Consider the following 19,472-nt stretch of genomic DNA (forward strand, 5'->3'; position numbering starts at 1 on the left):
TCACTGCGGATGAGCAGTGCCGTGTTTTGACAGGAGCAGGGGTGGCGCGAGGCTCCCTGTGGGCGCTCACCTTGCCACCTCCGCAGCGCGCAGCACAACGCTGCTGAGGCAGTTGGATGTCACCTGGCACAGCTTCTCACTGAGCAGTTCCAGAAGTGACCACAAGGTCAGGGAGCTCCTGGCCAGTTTCCTATTTGACTGAGGGAAAAAAAATCCGACGCCACAAAAAGCAGACCAGCAGTCACTGTCTTTGCAGAAATTAAGAAAAATCTACTTGCAATGGATTACAGAGAACTGGGAGTCTGCATGTTTGTCCAGATGCCTCTGATGATTAAATGCAGCCATACAGAGCCAGCAATGTATCAAAACTACAGATTTTTCTGTAGTTCTTTGGTTAGCTTGCAATTAATATTTACTAGTACAATAAAACGCTAATTGTAAGGATGCACCGAGATTATTCTTTGAACACCTTGATTTATGTTCAGGCTTAACTGTCCCTACTAATATTCGATTCAAATTATAATAATTAGCATGTAGCATAACTATGTTGTTAAAATGGTAACTAAAAAGCAGCTAGATTTCTGTGTTGCACATCTTCAGTTGTTCTGCAAGTGTAAATGTAATACAGTGAGCTTCCTATTCTTCATTATCTTCTCCTACTTCCTACAAAGCAGGAATAGAAACATCCACAAGGAGTTCTCACTTGGTGTTTTTGTTTATGTTTTGCTTATGACATTTTCCCCTTTTATAACACTTCTTTCTGAATTATATTCGTAGTCCCTTTGAAATTTCATTGGCACTTTCTTATTTAAAAACAAAATATTTTCTTTCCCTTGGGGGGAGTGTTCCTTGTAATTATCCCTTTCAATATCTCATCTGCAGAAGAAACTGAGCAGTATCTCATTACTTACGTGCACATAATGACCCAAAAAACAACTGTAGCGCGGCCGATCACTGTCAGAACTTCCACTGATCAGAATCTCCACTTCACCACATCCAAGGAAAACTTACACTTAAAATTGCTTACAAAAATTGGGAGCATTAAGATCATGAATTTCATTTAAATACCTGTAACTGAGAAAAAAACATGTGATATGCCTAATAAAAATAGACCATTAAAAGATACTAAAGTAGAGCAACGGGCACAGTATGAAACTAAAATCCATAAAATAGAAGAACCATTTTTGCCTCAACTCACAGGCACCTGAGCATTCAGCCAACAGAAACAAGTCCTAATCTACATGACTCCTTGGCTGGGAAATATTGGCTCACGTTAAAGACATATCCATGATAACTGAGGTTACATTTCATAGTCTTCATATCACCTCTGTTTTTTTGGTTCACACTGTGTATGAACATCTTCCTTTTGAAGGCTAAAGAGCTGCTACACAGATCACTATGAACTCCACGGATACTTTGACATAAATGCTTAAACATACAAACTGAGCATCACTCAGAACACAGCAGGTTTTCTCATAATTTTACTAGTTTATTTACAGCAAACAGCATTCATTTCTATCCATCACAACACTGATAGGGAACAGTTTTGTTCTCTCTCAGTGTGTGCAAGGACAGGTCACAGCAGACGCAGTCACCCTAAACTCATGAAAGGCAGCAGTCGTGACTCAGTAACAAAGAAGGAATTGCTCACCCCTTTCCGAGGATCAGGGTTGCTGAACGCTCTAAAGGAGGCAGTCTCCAAGAAGAGGTGCTTCCCTTGAGGCTGCACAGCCTCAAACACGCTTAGAGTGAAGCCCAGCTCCCCCCACTCCAGTCACACAGGTGAGTTGCTTCCACTTGTGCTCTCAGGGCTGGCTGCATGCCCTTCACCACACACTCAGTCACTGCTTCAGGCCATGGTCTGACATTTCCCATACTCACCAGCCCTTTACCACACAAAACTAAAACTGAGCACGTCACAAGCAAGCTATCCTTTACAGCCCAGTCTACACTGCATTTTTGACAGAGAGACAGTTTGCTGCAATGCTGGTATTATTTCATCTTATGACACAGATACAGGTTTTCCCATTGTGACACAAGTAGTCTGAGAATTTTCAATTATTTGTCTCTCCAGATTCTTTTGTGAAAGATATCCAAAAAGTCCACTGTCACTGAATGATGTCACTGAAGAACAAGATATCATAGCAATTCCTCAGAGACACCAGAACTCCTGCCTGACTCAGCACACATAAGAGCAGGCAGCAGGAAATATAGCTGTTCTAGACCCAAGAAAGGTAACAGTCACAATGCAGTAATAAAGAAGGAACTGCTTGCTTTTTTCTGATGACTGGGGCAGGCCAAACACTCCCAAGGAAGCAGTCTCCAAGTAGCCATTCTTCCCATGCGTCTTCCAGCCCTTAAATGAAGTTAGGGAGGGATAAAGTCAGGATCCAACTGCACAGGTGAAGTGATTCCACCTGTGCTCCCTGGGCTGGCTACATCCCTTCCCCAGATGCTTAATCACTGGTTCAGGCCATGACCTAACGGTTCCCATACACCATGAAATAATTAATTTCATTTTCATTGACTAGTTTATTCCAAAAATTGCTTCTAATGAGAGGAAGTAGTACCACATCAGCCAAGAACTATTAATTTGACAGAAAGGAGTGTGAGAGAGGCTGGGAGTAGAATGGATTTGCAGACCTCCCTCATAACGCTCTTCTGAGCTGCGTGAAACAACAAATAACTTATGTTTTGTATTATTTTTGGATAGATGTTCCTAGGATGCTACAGTGCTTTGAGACACTTAGATAATACTTGAGGTTTCTCCTTAATACATGCTTTATTTTAGCTGAAAGTTTTTATAATTTTTGCAGGAAATACATGATGAAATTCATACCCCAGCAATGTTCAGGATAGTCATTGATCTGTCTTTTCTCAATAGATACGGATCAATGAAAGACTGCTCTTTAAAAGCCATTAAATGGGATTTATCTGATTCACTCTTTTAATAACAGTTGCAAATGCACTAAAAATATATCTGAAATGAAGTCAGGATGACATTCTGAGTAGTTTGTCCTCATATCAACAGTTATTTCTTCTCTGGTTATTTATTCACACTGACAGCATCTTCATGATGTTCTTTTGATCTTGTAGAGGCATTCAGCTTTGAATCTTCCTGTCTGGATCTTGATTTAAGACACTTGCTGACAAACATACTAAAGCAAGTTGAAATCCAGACAAGTCAGCGGAGTCATCTGGCAGCTTTAGGCTGGCCACTCAGTGTGGAGAGCAGCGAAGTCTGCATGCTCAGAGTAATCCTGAGATAAGCACAGCGCAGGATCACATTTCCTTTGTACATTACTGCCATCTGCTGCATTTTGTCATATTTTTTCTTCCTAATTACAGTCCAAAGACATCAGAAAAAAAAATAATAATAATAATCTGAATTTCTGAAGCAGTTACAAAGTGCCCCATATTAATTTTTAATTCAGTAACTAAACACACCTTTGTCTCAGTATCCAAATAACTAAAATGATGTTTTAACACCACAGAGAGTTTACAGTTTGGTCATTTACATATATTTCCCATCACATCGACTTGTTTCAATCCAAGAACACCTCTGCCTTCCAAAGAAATACAGAGAGGGCGCAGAGTCCTCATGCAGTAGTGCTTACAAAACAAATTCATAGTGAAGATTAATCATTGTATTCTCTTATATTAGTTAAGAAAGCCATCCTAAGTAGGGTGGAACAGTCATTCAAGAGATTTGTATAAAAGCTGAAAGGCAAACTTAGCTGGTCCAACAGTAGTAAGTCAACATAAATTAGTACTGTAAGTTAAACTAACCTTGCTACATTCCATCCCTCTGCTAACTTTGACTGTTCTTTTTACTGCTTTTTAGGCACCTGGTTTTTTTTCAACCAATTGACAGCTGCTGGTCATCAATTCTATTGATCTGTAGCTAAGCAGACCCAGTATCTTACTTGAACTCAGTGCTGTGGATGTTAATACTCACTATGTAACAGAACTTTCATGGGAGATAGTTCAGTCCTGAAACAAAAAAAACGTGCTACTTAAGATGTAAAGAGCATTGAATTTCCTTGTTTTCCTTTCTGTTTTCCCTCTATTTTATTTAGCAAAAGTTCTGCACTCCAGTGATGGGGGAAATGAAGCTTCTCCCACTGTCTGTTCTGGACACACGGCTGCGTGCTTCACTGCGTGCAGACAAATCCCAGTGAAATGAATGTTAGTTTTTCTGTGAGTATTATAACATTTCACAATGACTTGACTTTTGCCATCCTCTGCCATTTGTTACACATAACCACCACTTTTTACTAAAATGCAGATATTTATTAAGATTCACATGCAGGTGTCTGATAAACTGTTACTTCAACAATATTTTATGATCTCCTTTGATATACACTTCTCATGTTTCACACTTTTGAATATAAAAAGGTACTGGTGATGGTTTTAAATAGAAAGCAAGAGGAGAAGAAAACACTGACACCTGTGTAAGATTCAGGTGTTGTTACCTAATCTGAGGAGAACAAAATGGAACCAGGGAAACAGAAACCTTTGCTTCTAAGAGGTTGAGGAGAATTGGAAAGGAAACGCTCCTGTAGAAAAATTCAAGTTATACCCAGATGGGAAATGGTGGAAAGTGGGAGAAGATGTAGAGTGTGAAGAAGTTTCTAATAAGACTCAGTAGCTTTCAAGAAAGGTATTTTGTAGGAAAGGCCACACACGTATGATTTCTCAGGACCACAGACTGATTTCTCTATCTTTGCACAGGGGAAAAAAAAACAATTGCTGATTTTAATAACAACAAAAAGTAATTCCAGAAAAAAAAAATGCAATTCCTGTCCTTGAAAACTGAATGGCAGCTTAAAACCCAATCTTGAAGTGAATAGAGTCCAGGGAGATTGCTGAAGATATCCAGGATCACCAATTTAAACATTTTGTCTAATGTCTGTATGGCTGTATCATGTGTGTGCAAAAAAATCCTATTCCTTTTACTTGCAGATCTCCTTGACATTGAAGGTTCTGAGACGTTATATTGAGGAAGAGGGGCACTATAAGTTCTATCACCTATTTCACAAAAAAATATGAGGGTTATATTCACCATGACAAGACATAATTATTAAACCTCAATCATGATCAGTGGTAAATAATGTAAATTCTATCCACACAGAGCAATTAGCAAAAGCATTCTTGTCTAAGAGAAACACAGTGTGTGCTTTTCATGATTATACATTACATGATCACCTGCCACATTTTCTATGGACTTACATCTCTGTTGCTGTGCAGAGGTCTGCTTAGAAATGAAAACTGAGTTTTGTTTACCTTTTCCCACCACAGAAGAATTCCTAGTACCTGTCCCAAAAAGCAAGTTTTAGATTTGTTTATAATGTTTTTCATACCTTTATCTGGGTTGTAAGGTAGAAAGATGTTTCTAAGACAAAATGATCAGGGCCACTTTATAGCAATGCTAAGATAAATTTAGAAGATGCTGTTCCTTCTACATCTGTCTACTTTTCTGTAAGACCCAGGACTCGAGTCTGTCATTCTGGCTACATTTCAGTCACGTTGACATGTTACTGTACTTGTTGGACTTACAATTCTGCCTTTCTCATACTCAGTGTAGAGTCATAGAATCACAGAATATTGTGCACTAGAAGGGACTCATAAGGATCACTGCGTCCACCTACTGGCTTCACACAGGATCACCCAAATCTAAATTATATGTCTGAGAGTTTTGTCCAAATACTCCTTGAATTCTAACAGGCTTGGTGCCACGACCAGCGTCCTGAGCAGCCTGTTCCAATGCCCAACCGCTTTCTGCTGAAGAACCTTCTCCTAATCAACAGCCATGTCCTCGCCTGGAACATCCGCATTCCATTCCCTCAGATCCTGTCACTGTCATCAAAAGCACAACTCAGCACCTTGTGAGTGAGGTGAGTTAAGCTGAGTTCATTCACTTTCTTTTTTTTTCTTTTTTTTTACCTCACTGAGATTTTGGAGCAACAGCTGAGGAACAGGGACCTGGAGTAAACATCCTTACTGATACGCAGGTGGACTGAGTGAGCAATCCATTTCCTGGGGTCGCAGCCAGAGCGTGACTGAGCAAAAGCCAAGAAAGTGCTTCGTGCCACGTGCAGCTGTGTCAAAAGTTCAGATCATACTAAAATCCAGATGAAGTTTCTTCAGTGAGCTGTTTGATTGTTGCCCTATGAATGGCCTATGAAACACCAATGGAGATACGGAACATTTTGCCTTCCAGCAGGTCATCCTACATGTACTATTGATATTAAAAAATGCCTGTTACAAAATAGGAAACAATGCTGTGGAAACGTCTGCTCCTTTGACAGAAAGAATCTAAGCAGACAAAGAATCTTCAGAAAGAAGGGAAGATGTAGATGTTTCATGGCAAACTGTAAGTTAAGACAGTTTCCTCAAAAGGAACATGGAATTAATCTATGGTGTCTTAACTGGGGGAAGAAAACATTACACACACATAAAACTATATAAATAACCATCCCTGTTCCTCCCCACTCTCCCCCCTAAAAAAAGCTCACACAGAAAAGCTATGAAATGTTATGAAAAAGCTATGAAATGTGAAAGATTTGTGGAAAAGTTGGACCTGTTCAAAGAAAAGAAATGAGTGGTTCTTGTGTGCTTTTATAGAATCTGATCTCTTGAGAATTGACCTTGGTTATGACCTATCATACCAGACAAATGTTCTGTATTCTTAGCAGTCTCTGAGAAAATTCTGCTCATTTCCAAAAATCTTTCATTCCACAGACACATTTAGAGGATTCTACTGTTCATCGATTTTTCCAGTAATTTCATTTAAGATAGCTCTCCAGAAGTCAGAACTTTTTTGCTGTTCTCCAGCAGTCAGAATGATTCAGGGCCAACTGTGTAAACATCATTAAAAAAACCCCTCAAATTCAGCAGGACAAACTGTCAGTAAAATGGACTTTGTGTATTTATTTCATTAATATGACTCTCCCCGCAGTGGTTGAGTGTCAAGTGGCATTTACTGGGGGAAAATGGAGTAGGAACACATGAAAGAAAATTCTCTGCAGTTAGTAGTTTGAAACAAATCCGGTATCTCAAAATGCTATTGTGGTTTTTGAATAATTATACAAGAAAGCAGAAAGAGGTTCTGAAATGCTGGTGAAACAAACTTTCAATCTGAGATATGCTTCAGAAGAGACATCTCACCTACACATAATACACTGAGAGGTTACAGGGCTGTCCACTATAGCAAGCTTTGCCTATGCCATAAAATAAAGGAAGCCTACAAGAAAGATGGGGAAAAATGCTTTATCAGGGAGTTTAAAATAGAATGGATAACCATTACAGATTAAAATGGGAGATCTAGATGAGATGTTAGGCTGAAAGTCTTTATTCAGAGAGTGGCGAGGCACTGGAACAAGTTGCCCAGAGAAACTGTGGGTAATCCTTCCCTGGTAGTGCACCATCAGCAGTCTGGGCAAGGGAGTGGCAATCCTGCCCGTTGCAAAAGTGCTATAACTACATGATCTATCAGGTCCTGTCCAACCCAAACCATTCTATCATTCTAGAATTCTATAAATAATCCCTTATCACAGCAGAGACCCATAATATTTGTAAATGCTGCTGATAGAAACTGCACCATCCTGTAGAAAGTCGTCAAGATTGGTCCCATGCTCCTTACTCTGAACTTCATCCTTGATCTTGTTCCATCAATATCTCCATGGGCCTCAAATTCAGTATTTTTTTGTCACACTAGTTAGATACCTTGCAGCATGAACTGGGGTTCAGAGCTAAAGTGGGGGATATATGTCATTTTCTGTGCGAACTTTTTCAATATAAATCTAATAATACAGTGAAGAGCCACTTGGAATGTAACAGGACAGGTTCTGGTAGAAGCTCAGAGGGATTTCTACACATAGCTAGTGCTAGTATGTTTATTTTAACCCACTGCTCTTCCAAGTAGCTTAGTTGATTTTAATGCTGACTTCCTCTCCACTGTCTGTGTTTTCAGCTGTATCTTTAAAGACTTAATTTACCAACAAAATAATTGACATGTAAAGTGAGACAGTTAATGTTTCTACAGAATCCTTCATTATTGTTTACGTATTGTTACTTTTAATGATCACAGATTAATGAAAAGGTGACAGTATTTCAAATAGCATGCTACTCAACATTTCTACATCTAATATCAGCTGGAGTTTATAGGTATTCACTAAAAACAACAAATGACCTCACTTGACATTTCAGTACTCACTGCAAACTATATTCCTAAGTGCACTGAGTACAAGGCAGCATGCAAACCCATGAGGGTTTTCACACTGTTAGTTCTGATGATACAGAGACTAGGAGATGGCTCCTCCTATTGCAACAGAAGGGAAAAGCAACTCATTTTAGTCAAAGCTCTTTCCTTAAGAATAGCAACTTTTCCTTAACAGGCAATATTTTATCAGTACTGTTAATCTTAACAAACAGCAGCATAGCTCATACCTCAGAAGAGATCCTTTTTTTTTTTTTTTTTTCTCTTTTTTTCCCCCAGGATACTAATTCAAAGCACTGAGAAGTAAAACTTACTTGATTTTCATACAATTTTAAACTAGCTAAGGAAAATACAGGAGTATGGAGACAAAAAATGATTTTTCCAAGTGATTCAATCTCTCAGTAGGGTTTCAGTGGGTGGAGATAAGGTCCCAAAGACATTTGTTTTCCCCTTTACTTTGTATTTTCTAATAGCAACTGTGGCAGAAATTCTAAGTCATGGCCTGAAACTGTGATTGTGTACCTGGTGGGAAGGCAGGGCCAACCCAGGGAATCTCAAGTGTAAGGAAGGCATCTGACACCACTCCTTCCCAGACCTCATCTAGGGGTTGGCAGTGAAAATGAGGGCATCTTCTGTTGGAGGACCCTGCCTTCTAAATGTAAGCCACTCTTTTTACTTCATTTTTGTTTGTGGTTGCTGATTTGGGGTCATTCTCATTTGCTGAAGCCAAAGACTTTGCAACCCCATTGCTGTTGTGATACTTCCCATCCCATTACAGCAATACATTGTTTATTCTTTATAATGTTCTGAAGTTCCCTGGACTCCTGCAGTTTTAAAAACCATCACAGCTTTTGCCAACTTGTAGTAATAAAGGTAGTGTTTCATGATCCAAATTTCCTGTGGGTGACCAGGTTTCCTGGTGAGAATTAATCAGTGAAATACAATAGGATCATAGAATCATAAGACGGTTTGGGTTGGTAGGGATCCTTAAGATCATCCAATTCCTACTCCCTGCAGGGAGGGCAGGGACATCTCCTATTAGACTAGGTTGCTCAACACCCCATCCACCTTGGCCTTGAATGCTTCTAGAGAAGGGGCATCCACAACCTTGCTGGGCAACCTATTCCAGAGTCCCACTATCCTCACAGTAAAGAATTTCTTTCTAATATCTAGTCCAAACCTACTCTCTTCCTGTTCAAAGCTACTTCCCCTTGTCCTGTTGTTATATGCCCTTATGAAGTCTATTCCCAGCTTTCCTGTGGGCTCCCTTCAGGTACTAGAAGGCTGCTATTAGGTGCCCCTGGAGCTTTCTCTTCTCCAGGCTGAAAAGTCCCAACTCATATTCTGTTCCTGTAGAGGAGGCATTCCAGCTCTCTGATAATATTCATGGCCATCCTCTGGACCCACCCCAACAAGCTCAATGTTCTTCTTGTGTTGAGGACCCCAGAACTAGACACAGTACTCCAGATCGGGTCTCACAAGAGTAGAGTGGAGTGGCTGAGCCACCTCCCTTGGCCTGCTGATCATGCTTCTCTTGATGCAGCCCAAGTGACTGCTGGCCTTCTGAGTTGCAAGTGCACATTGCCAGCTTGTGTTGAATTCATGCTCAATCTTTCAATGACCAGCACCCTCAAATCCTTCTCAGGGCTGTGTTCAAGCCATTATTCTGTACTGCCCAACCTGTATCTGCACTTGGGATTGCTCCAACTCAAGTGCAGGACTGCGTATGACAGTATGAGATTCATTTTTTTAATAATTTCTTTTTGTTCTCTGTACCTTGCTGATGAGCTCTCTAATTCATTACAGACTTAAAAGCATTCACTCAATACAAAATGGAATTATGAGTCTAACTAAATTTCTTTCAAGCATATGCTCCTTGTTCTTTCTTCCCAGAGTCTTAATACATCTGCAATATTTCAAGATTATCACAAACTATCAGGAAAATAGTTATCCTGCTGTACAAACACAGCCCTAAAACAAGATCTTGCTCTACGTCTATAATTGCAGTAATTAACAACAGGATATTTGAGGCAGTGAGAAATGATCTGACAGGAACACCATAATTTTGGGCACAGCGCACAGTTGTTTCATCTGAGGAAAAATCTTCAAATTGTAATTTCTAAAACTGCAAATCAGAACAGGATTTCTGTCTTTCAAGAATTTCCAGAGATGGGAGAAAATGTTTCTCTAACATGTCCACTTTTAGTTTAGTAATGTATTAATGTTATTGAATCAGAGTAGGAAGCTTTCCTCCTCTAACGGCAAGAGATTTTGATCAAAATATTCATAGACTTTTCATGTTGTTATTAGCTTAAAATAAGCTATTCAGAGACTAAACTTTATTTGCTCCTGTTTATACAGCTATAGAAGAGATTGCTTAAAATGTATTTCTATCAGTTTCAAAAAAGAAAACTGTTTTGCTGCTTATTGTGTGTACATAGCTCTAACCATCTCCTCTCGGAAACTTTAATTTCAGTCGATGTTGCCTGTCAGAAGGTCTCTTGGCTGTTCCTGTACTTCATTGGAGGTAGCCCAGCCTACCTCTAGCCCTGACCTCTCCAGTAAGTTTTTGCACACTGGTGAATAACTTGGTGAGTAACGCATCCACTTTGGTTGCAGAATAAGCAACAACTCACCTTCAGCGCTGATCAGACAGCCTGCATTACACACGTGCCGTGAGGTGTGCTTCGTCTTTAAATCTCACCCATAAGCTCTCAGCCTGATCAGTGCTATTCTTCAGTGACGGTTCTCAGCAGCCAGTCCATTCCTTCACATACAGCTCTACCACCTATCCATCTCTGCCTATATCTTCTGAGCATTTATAGCTACTCTAACACTCCAGCTGTGCAAACAATCTCGTATTTCCATGATAATTATACCACAGATTTTCAGCTGCATGGAGCTGCATGGAGCTGCAGTTCCTTCTCTTTGTTTGTTTCTTGTTCCCAGTCTAATCCTACAAACTCTTGAAGACCTCTGCAGTAGGCAGAAGATGTGCCTGTTATGTTAATTAGGGCCCTGCTGAGAAAAGTGGAGAATATACATGAACACGGAGGTACAAAAACTCAAAGCAGAAGACAATATATTTTAATGGTAAGAACAGGGATTAATTCATACACAGCTGATAACAATTCTAAAATAGGATGAGAAGAGCAGTGATGGAGCCTGCCATAACAGTGGCTTTATGACAAAGCACAAAAGACAGCTGTGAATCACTTGATTTTGCAACTTCATGGTGGGAAATAAATTTCACAGCAAAACAGATACCAAAATGGTAGGAAGTAAAATGAGTGCTAGCTGTGATTGAGAAAAAAAAAAAAATTAAAAAATTTAGCCAACTTTCTGCTGCGAATCTGACAAATCCTTTATAAACTTCTGCAGCAGAGTCCTGCTCACCTGTGGAGCCTGCAAGTAGCTTTGTGTTACACCCTGTGTACATTCAGCCAGTGAGCAGCAAGAACATGGCTGGATTTCATTTATGTTTCCAACCACCTCCCGAGTGGGGTTCAGGCACAGCCACATGCGTACAGTGGCTCTTAGGAGGGTGCAAGGGGAGTTACTTCATCTTCACAATGTTGTTGCCTGGAAATGGATGGGAATATGCAGTCACTGCATAGTGGAGAAAAGAAGATCTCAGGAGCTCAGACTTAAATCAGATGCGTTCTGAAAGTCTCTCCTGCGAGGCAGCCAGAAAGGAGATAACAAAAAGAGCTTCAGTAAAACTAAATGGCAGTGAATAAAACGCTGACTTTGGGGGGCAGAACAACTCCTGACCCTGTGTAGTAATTAATCATCCTCATGATTGTCCTATACATGCAATTGCACTGTTAACTATGTCAGTGAACTGACCCACACCAACCAGAACCCTTCTCATGCTTCACGCCTTTTGGTTTTCAAAACTGAGGTTATTTTCTCCTTGTAGTTTGGAGCACTGCTGCTGAAGTTTTCTCTGCATTGACCAGGAGGGGTGGGTGGTGGGGATGTGTCAGTCAGTTGGGCAAGAGGGTGATATTTTTTAAAACTAGCCTTGCTTGCAAGCAGAGTATTTCACAGAAATTGTACCTTTTGGATGCATTTTTTACCCAATACACTTTAAGATCACCCAGGAAAAATAATGTATTTTTGAGGCGTTTACTTTACTCCTGGATGGGAATTTCTGTCATTCTGTTTTTCAAGAATAGCTTTAGTAGCTACTGCGACCCAGATCTCGTTCATTCTCATTTGCTGCTGTCCCCTCTGACTCCTATTTTGAAGCTCTGACGTGCTGCATAACAGAGTTGCCAGTAGTAAAACGGCTTCAGCAGCCCTTCTTGAATAAAAAAGCTGTTTGTTGTAATAAGTGACAGCAGACAGAATTGAAGGAGTATGTGTGTGTAAGTGCGTGATCCTGCTTGCCTGCCTCTGGAGAGCTGTGAACACGGACGTGCAGGCGTGCAGCGCGTGCAACACGGGGCTGCCAGCACAAACCCCACTTGTTTGATCTGCTAACGAATAACTGCGAACAGCATTTACATCTTTCACATCAGAGATCATCTGGCAATGCTTGTTGACGCAGGCACCAGGCTGCTGCTTTGGAAGCCGCTCGTCACCAATGCGCTATTTGTACCGTCAGGCTGCTTATTTGCATACTGCTTACCCATCATGCAACAGTGCCTGTCGATAACAACAGCAAAATGTCCAAATAAAACAAATTACATTCTGAGTTTTTGACATAAATACAACTGTACAGTTTTTAAAAGCGCAGCATAATTATTTTGTTTTGTAAACCTAAAAGGCACCATTGTCATAACAACAAAGTTGTAGCATTCTTGGGCTATAAATATTTTGTTACAGGAGTGGTAGTTCGGCTGGTCCGATGGCAATGGCGATTATAATAATTGATCACAGTCCGTTACAGATTCCTTTGTTCTTTCTCCACTCCACTGCTGCATTTGACTGGTCTTTTGGTGCGGAAGATACGCTTTTTCATGTGTTATTGCAGCGGAACGGTGTTGAAATGTTTCTGATGTCAGCCTACAAGGTGCACAAGGAAGCAGTGGTTCAGGATGAGTTCAAATATTATCTCCAGCATTGCACACGTACTTTACCTTTTCTTATCCTTCCTCCACTTTTTCAAATGATTTTGCCACTTCAGCAGCTCTCCTTTATCTCCTTTAATCTGCAAGCTGACACTCCTTTTCGTTAGCTTCTGATTTTCTGCAATAAATGACATTTAAAGTATTTCCTTTTCCTAATCTCAGTCTCTCTTGTACCATGCTTTCTTTGGTTAATTTGAGAAGCCAGTGTCTGACAATTGATTTTTTTACCACTGTTAGTAAGACAGACACTGTGCTTCAAAGGCGTTTGTAATACAGCAGCTGAAAGAGTTACTCACTTCTGGGGTAGAGGAGTAAGGTAAGCAAATGTTGCTTAGGTTATATTTTTTTCTATTCTATTACATTATACTTAAAATTGCAAGTGTGGTTTTAACAGAATGAGAAACTCAAATAGCAGTCAAAAATATAAATAGTAAAAGTTAAGTGATGATTGACTGCCTAAACATTCTACACAGTAGATATAAGAACCGCTTCCTCTAGGTGCATTATGCAAAAATACCATTTGATTAGTAGAGAATGCAAGAGCTGTGCAAGGAGGAGGCCCCCACAGAAAGGCATTTCGTTTGGGGCAGTAATGATCTTCAAATATTTCTCTGATCACTTCCTTGTAGCCACTTGAAGCTCCTTTCCTCCATCAGTCTCAGCCCCCTCACTATAGACTAGGCAATTATGTTTTCATTTCTTAAAGCCAGACGTGACATTAATTAAGCTGACAGGCACCATCCTTACAGCCACAACAGATTCGTTTTTCAGTGGGTTCATTACACCAACACTTCTCATCTATTTGAAACGTGCAGTTACTGTTAAATTATTGAAGTCTACTGACTGAAATGCTATTGTTTCTGTTGACTCATCTTCCTTCAGCATTTTCTTTCACGTTTCTTTGTTTCTCTCTTACAGCATTTTACCGCTCTGCCTTCTCAAATGTTGTGGAAGTTTTTCCTTAATGAGGATGAAAGACGGCCTTTCGGTAACTCGCTTAGATCCCATATAAACGAAGAATTTGGTATTGTTAATCAGCGTGACGACTGTGACCCCTATTCTGGCACTGCGGTGTGTTGTGGTTGGAAACATCCTGGGTCCTGGAAAACTTCCCCCCTTACGATCCTTCTCCTGACCTCCCTGTCTTAAAAATATCTCCTCAGGCTGTGAATGGAAACCTCATCGCCCTGTCCCAGGAGACTTTCTCCCATTTTCTGAACGAATTTGTCAGGGCAGAAAACAGCACAATATTCACATACGTGACCTTCCACCGTCTGCCTCCTCTTGGCTTGTCCATTTGCCTCACAGGAGAGCAGGACAGACAGCACAGAGTTCTGAACAGGAGAGTATTCATACCTCCCAGAAGTTGGGGTGATCCTCATTACAAAACTACGAATTTCATAGTGAGAGAATTCAGCTTTCTGACAGATGCAGGACCTATGAAATCCATCTTCTGCTTTTGGGACTTTGGTACTTCTGCATTTCTGGGAGAAAACAAAACTAAGCATATTTAAATTGTTAGTATAGTATAGACTACAAAGTTACGGAACTGCTTCAGTAAAGAGGACAAAACACTGAGGAGGAGTCCCAAGTCAGTTACCATTTAAGCAGCCATGCAGTACCACTGTGAAGAGTATATCTATAAAGAGTATTTCAAGAGGGTCTGCTTCTGTACCATGGTGGATAAAATTGTGTTTGTATTAGAAATATTTTCTTTTGAGGTTTGCAGTCTTTCTTATTCCATAACAAAATTGATTGAGGACAAACCAGGAGCAATTTTTGTTTGTTTGTTTGTTTGTTTGTTTGTTTTTTTGTTATACGCCTACAAGCTAGGAGATCTTAATTCCCCCTTGAAGCAGCTCAGTGATGCTGATTAAGGAAGGAGGAACAGCTTGTGATGAGCAGAAGAAGAACTGCAGAAGCAGACAAGACTTGAAGGATCAGCCTGTGTAAATGTTATTCTTCAGGGATAATACTGAAATTCTAGTGTCAGTAATCAAAGTTAATCCTGTTAGACTTCTTACTGCGTGGATGAATTCATGATCCTGGTTGAAAACAGCTTCTCACAAGTTCTGTGCCAAGAGGGGGTTGCAAACATGTCAGGGAAAACCATTGCCCTCGCCCCAGGCCCCAGCTGAAGCTGAGGAGCACAGAGCCTCAGTGCAGCGCACAGCCCTGGGCTGGACTCCATCTAGGGCTCAAGGGGGCAGACAGAAGTGGAGCTGCCACCTCTGTAAGGAGCAGGAATCTGTTTCTTGTTTCTGACTCCGGCTTTCTCCAAGCACTGCCTGCGGGGAGAATGCCTTTTGCTCAGACAAGGCTTCTATGGATGATGGATGGATGCACCGGAGCTGGCAGAGCAAGGTGGCAAAGGAAATTTTTACATCCCTTTTCCCTGCCCTGCCACCTTCACTCCATTGCGGAGGTGCCACCAATACAACTTTTGTGCTGCTTCTTGCCTCCTTGCCTGTGCCAGCAGCCTTCCTTCCTGCCCTGCCAGCAGAAAGGCCTCTGCCAGCTTCTCTTGCCATCCCAGCCGTCCCGCTGGTGCCTGCTGGAGCCTTTCCTTCCCCAGACGCTGCCCGCCTCCCCACAGGGCACGTGGCCCCTCTGGGCCTCCCGGTGAGGATGCCTTCAGGTGGTGCTGGGGATGGGCTGCAGGTTTGGCCCATGCTGCATCTGATGCTACCACGTCCGTGGTGAGAGAGGCCTCCTTCGTGTCTGTCTGCAAAGTGCTGTGCACAGTCAGCATCACTGCAAAGACATTTAATAAACCCTAGGCAGTCTCCAGAGCCTGAGAAAAGATGCCTGCATTATTCCCCAACACATTCAGGTGACTCAATTATTCCTGCTATTACAACACACAGTTCTCTTTTGCTCTCCCTTCACAGAGAATTTTTTTCCTCTCTTTGCTGCTTGAGAAACTTGATCTTGATTTTTTTTTCCTAACCACTTCTCCCTCCTACCTGCTGAATCCTCCAAGCAATCCATTGCACGCACATTTTTGAATGAAGCCCCTTAAAACAGTACAGCCCCCTCTAGGGCTCCAGCAGAACTAATACACTGGCCAAATCTTTTATTTCAGTGTTTTACATCCTGCCCTATACATTTCTGTGGGATATAGTAAGCCCAATGCACTTGCCCCAGCTACTGGGGTTGAATAGGGATCTCTCAGCATAAGCAACATACCCATTATTTTGTTTTTGTAATTGACAATAAATCTTTTTCTTGCATTCACTTTAATGACTGACACACAGCCTCACACAGATTCAACCATGAAGGTTACATACCATCTCATTTCTTAGTGCTCACTTACTATGCAAGTCCAAGTTCCTAATGTTGCTTAGCCTACTGGGGGCAAGTGAAATAAAAACCATCTGTCTAATGTGTATATTCCTTCTTTTGCTTCTTTCAGTCACAGAGGCCTTTTTTAAATTCAGACACCAGAGGGATGATGTTCTGCCAATCCTGATAACAAACCACTCTTTCCAGCTACGACTCAGTTTACCAAAACTTTGAAGATAAAACAATGGCAAGATTATGTTAAAAAAAGCCTTAGCAGTTTGCCCAATGGCAAAATTTAATCCCAATCTATGAAATCTATGCAAAAGTCTGGAGTAATAAGTACACTCAAAATGCACAGTTCGCATCATGGTTTCCCAAAAATATCCCAGAGGTCACCAGTTTTGGGAGAAAGAAGAGGTGAACCCCTGCATACAGAAAAGGCTGTATGTACACTGATCACAAGAAATGTAGGAAAAAGTTTGCCTCAAAACATTTTCTTCAAAAAATAAACAGTTGTGAATTTGGCAGAGTGGAAAATCTATACATTTATTTTTTAACATTACGACTTTCTGACTTCAAATATCTGTGAGACAACTAAAAACATACCAGTCGTCTCTGATGATTACATCTCATGTCTGGCTTCACATTCACTAGGTCAGTCGATAAGTTCTTATCACAACTGTCAGCTCACCTATACTCCAAACAGCAAATCTTTTCCCTGTACTTTATCTCTGAAGGTAAGAATGACATACAGTGTCTTTTACATCTTGATGATTATGTCATCTAGAAAATTTCTTACCTTGGTAACGTTGTGAAACTTGGAAATTTGTACTCATCTGCTAAGTTTCAAATGAAATTTTATGAGGCTTGAAAAAACACAGCCACTTTTTCATCATTTCAGATCACCGGAGTTCAGTGAACCGAGAAAAAATGGTACCTTAATTGAGACCCCTGCAATTTGCATCACGTAGACAGCGTCCTGTCATCAGACACCAGTTCGACTCCTGGAGGCAGATGCTGGAGCCTGCCTTCCTCCCCCGACTCCTTCAGGGATGGGCAGTTGCACCGCACTGTGGCACAGTCCGTACTGCTTGCTTTGGCAGTAACTCAGGGAAGTTCTGCTATAGAAGTTCACCTGTAAACAGCTGATGCTTTTCTGCATCCCTGTCATTGTACACAGCTGTGGTACCTATTGCATCAGGCACAGCACCGTCCATCTTCTACAGGACAGCCTGTCTTTGTGACAAAGAAACATTTATATTTTCTGCCAGAGGGCCAGTGCACGTACACAAGAGGAAGACAAAGAAGTTCACATGGAAAAATTGTTGCCTCCCTAGCCTTCACATCAGTTTTTAAATACTAGTCACAGATTCTTCCGGTCACAACATTTGTGCTATAAACTTGTCAAATGCAGTAACAAAAATTGGTATGAATAATCTTCCTCATGATGTGACCAAGTGACTTGTGAAATTTACTCAGCTGAGTGATGGTGGTGTAAGTGTAAGGCTAACAGATTACAAACTTCTCTCATTAAGATTAACAAGAATTTTGAACAGCTGATGGTCCAGTTAAATGTAGCACCTTCTCTCTAGGTCAGATTATCCTTTTAGTAGAAGTTTGTTCTGCTGCTTCAACAAAATTCTGGAAGAATTAGTTTAGATGCTTAGTATAGGAAATAATAACTGTAGACATTCTACATCACTAAGTCCACCAAAAAACTGAGCAAAGACAGCATCCCCTGGGGAGAGGTGCTAAAAGACTCTGAACATACAAATAACCATAGCCTGCAGAAATTAAATAAAGTCGTTTTAATTAATTTCCAGAGGGGAAAATCAAAGTTGCATTGGAGTTATACAAGGAGAAAAGACATGTTGCATAATTCCAAATACTTCACAGTTCCCCTCCTGTCGTCAAGAAAACACAAAATGTTTTCACAGGGGTACAGGTTCTCCCTCTGAGGACCAAAACCCTGAGAAGAGGAAAACCATCCTCCTGGGCCTTCGAAGGAAGTGCTGCTAACGGTGTCACATGAAGTATTTTGTCTGTTGTCTTGAAATTACAGGCCTGTAATTCATTTCCCACCAATTCAAGGCAATGCAGTGTTGCAGTTCTGAAGGAGACACGTTTTAAAAGCGCGCTGTGGTAGGTGTATATCGTTCTGCATGTCTGTCCTGGCCCTGTGAATGTAAATCAGAAAGCACAAAATCTCTGTGTCAATGAACTTGCACACTCTCTCTCTTCCTTGTTTGTTGTACAGCTGTCTGCCAGAAGGGGTGTGGATATTGTTGAGATAAAGGTTTATTCTCAATGCAAGTAATACCTAACAGTAACTGGTGTTAATAAAGTGATTTACACACACTGAAGTTATGAACCCAATTACCGCTAAGTATAAAAATAGAAAGCACGTGCTTGCTAGCTGGAATAAAACAGTCCTGGCGCAGTGAAAAATCCCCACTAAAACAAACAAACAAAACAAAACAAGACAAAACAAAACAATCCCCCCCAAAAAACAAACAAACAAACAAACAAACCCCACAAGGAACACAAAACAAACATCTGAAAAACAACCCAGGCTTCAGAGAAGCCAAATATGCATAAATCAATTTGCAAACAATTCATTTTGAAATCATTTTTTTAATGAAAATATCTCCACCAACAATGAATGGCACCACGGACTCTGAATAGTTTCCAATACTTTCTACTCCAGTGGAGATTTCTCACAGCACACGGGAAGACTAGGCAACATATCAGAACTGACTTGTGTTCCTACAGTTGGTTTCAGAAGAAAAAGATGCTCAAGATAAAGGTCTGAGTCTATGACCTAATGAGCAAATAAAAAGAAACCCAGACTAAGTCAAACAGAATAGATGTTACTCTGTAGTAGCGAC

This window comes from Lagopus muta, chromosome 3 (genome assembly GCF_023343835.1).
Source record: "Lagopus muta isolate bLagMut1 chromosome 3, bLagMut1 primary, whole genome shotgun sequence".
Lineage (NCBI taxonomy): Eukaryota > Metazoa > Chordata > Aves > Galliformes > Phasianidae > Lagopus > Lagopus muta.